This window comes from Zea mays, chromosome 1, assembly GCF_902167145.1.
Source record: "Zea mays cultivar B73 chromosome 1, Zm-B73-REFERENCE-NAM-5.0, whole genome shotgun sequence".
In the NCBI taxonomy this organism is placed as follows: Eukaryota; Viridiplantae; Streptophyta; class Magnoliopsida; order Poales; family Poaceae; genus Zea; species Zea mays.
The window spans coordinates 195,313,784-195,316,689 of NC_050096.1; positions in this window are offsets into that span (position 1 = coordinate 195,313,784).

A 2,906-nucleotide genomic window follows, 5' to 3' on the forward strand; every position below is an offset into this window, starting at 1 on the left:
TGCCTAGGAGAAATGTTGTTAATATTCCTAGGAAAGTTAATGAGCCTTCTACAATATATCATGCTTTGAATGCTTCCTTTGCAATTTGTAGAAAGGATAGAAAGGTAATTGCTAGGAAGTTAGGGGCAAAATGCAAGGGTGATAAAACTTGCATTTGGGTCCCTAAGGAAATTGTGACTAACCTTATAGGACCCAACAAGAGTTGGGTACCTAAGTCCCAAGCCTAAATTTGCCTTGCAGGTTTATGCATCCGGGGGTTCAAGCTGGATTATTGATAGTGGATGCACAAACCATATGACGGGGGAGAAGAAGATGTTCACCTCCTACGTCAAGAATAAAGATTCCCAAGATTCAATTATATTCGGTGATGGGAATCAAGGCAAGGTAAAAGGGTTAGGTAAAATTGTAATTTCTAATGAGCACTCTATCTCTAATGTGTTTTTAGTAGAGTCTCTTGGATATAATTTGCTATCTGTCAGTCAATTATGCAACATGGGGTATAACTGTCTATTTACAAACGTAGATGTGTCTGTCTTTAGAAGAAGTGATGGTTCACTAGCTTTTAAGGGTGTATTAGACGACAAACTTTATTTAGTTGATTTTGCAAAAGAAGAGGCCGGTCTAGATGCATGCTTAATAGCTAAGACTAACATGGGCTGGATGTGGCATCGCCGCTTAACACATGTGGGGATGAAGAACCTTCACAAGCTTCTAAAGGGAGAACATGTGATAGGTTTGACTAACGTGCAATTCGAAAAGGATAGACCTTGTGCAGCTTGTCAAGCAGGTAAACAAGTGGGAGGAGTGCATCACAGCAAGAATGTGATGACCACTTCAAGACCCCTGGAGCTGCTGCATATGGACCTCTTCGGACCCATCGCCTATCTGAGCATAGGAGGGAGTAAGTATGGTCTAGTTATTGTTGATGACTTTTCCCGCTTCACTTGGGTGTTCTTTATGCAGGATAAGTCTGAAACCCAAGGGACCCTCAAGCGCTTCCTCAGGAGAGCTCAAAATGAGTTTGAGCTCAAGGTGAAGAAGATAAGGAGCGACAACGGGTCCGAGTTCAAGAACCTTCAAGTGGAGGAGTTCCTTGAGGAGGAAGGGATCAAGCACGAGTTCTCCGCTCCCTACACACCACAGCAAAATGGTGTGGTAGAGAGGAAGAACAGGACGCTAATCGATATGGCAAGGACGATGCTTGGAGAATTCAAGACCCCCGAGCGTTTTTGGTCGGAAGCTGTGAACACGGCTTGCCATGCCATCAACAGGGTCTATCTTCACCGCCTCCTCAAGAAGACTTCGTATGAGCTGCTAACCGGTAACAAACCCAATGTATCTTACTTTCGTGTATTTGGGAGCAAATGCTACATTCTAGTGAAGAAAGGTAGAAATTCTAAGTTTGCTCCCAAAGCAGTAGAAGGGTTTTTATTAGGTTATGACTCAAATACAAAGGTGTATAGAGTCTTCAACAAATCATCGGGTTTGGTTGAAGTCTCTAGCGACGTTGTATTTGATGAGACTAATGGCTCTCCAAGAGAGCAAGTTGTTGATCTTGATGATGTAGATGAAGAAGATGTTCCGACGGCCGCGATACGAACCATGGCGATTGGAGACGTTCGGCCACAGGAACAAGATGAACGAGATCAACCTTCTTCCTCAACTATGGTGCATCCCCCAACTCAAGACGATGAACAAGTTCATCAACAGGAGGCATGTGATCAAGGGGGAGCACAAGATGATCAAGTAATGGAGGAAGAAGCGCAACCAGCACCTCCAACCCAAGTTCGAGCGATGATTCAAAGGAATCATCCCGTCGACCAAATTCTGGGTGACATTAGCAAGGGAGTAACTACTCAATCTCGATTAGTTAATTTTTGTGAGCATTACTCTTTTGTCTCTTCTATTGAGCCTTTCAGGGTAGAGGAGGCCTTGCTAGATCCGGACTGGGTGTTGGCCATGCAGGAGGAGCTCAACAACTTCAAGAGGAATGAAGTTTGGACACTGGTGCCTCGTCCGAAGCAAAATGTTGTGGGAACCAAGTGGGTGTTCCGCAACAAACAGGACGAGCACGGGGTGGTGACGAGAAACAAGGCTCGACTTGTGGCAAAAGGTTATGCCCAAGTCGCAGGTTTGGATTTCGAGGAGACTTTTGCTCCTGTGGCTAGGCTAGAATCAATTCGTATCTTGCTAGCATATGCCGCTCATCATTCTTTCAGGTTGTACCAAATGGATGTGAAGAGCGCTTTCCTCAACGGGCCAATCAAGGAGGAGGTGTACGTAGAGCAACCCCTTGGCTTCGAGGATGAACGGTACCCCGACCATGTGTGTAAGCTCTCTAAGGCGCTCTATGGACTTAAGCAAGCCCCAAGAGCATGGTATGAATGCCTTAGAGACTTTTTAATTGTTAATGCTTTCAAGGTTGGGAAAGCCGATCCAACTCTTTTTACAAAGACATGTGATGATGATTTGTTTGTGTGCCAAATTTATGTCGATGACATAATATTTGGTTCTACTAACCAAAAGTCTTGTGAAGAGTTTAGCAGGGTGATGACGCAGAAATTCGAGATGTCGATGATGGGCGAGTTGAACTACTTCCTTGGGTTCCAAGTGAAGCAACTCAAGGAAGGCACCTTCATCTCCCAAACGAAGTACACACAAGATCTGCTAAAGCGGTTTGGGATGAAGGACGCCAAGCCCGCAAAGACTCCGATGGGAACCGACGGACACACCGACCTCAACAAAGGAGGTAAGTCCGTTGATCAAAAAGCATACCGGTCAATGATAGGGTCATTACTTTACGTATGTGCTAGTAGACCGGATATTATGCTTAGCGTATGCATGTGTGCTAGATTTCAATCCGATCCTAAGGAGTGTCACTTAGTGGCAGTGAAGCGAATCCTTAG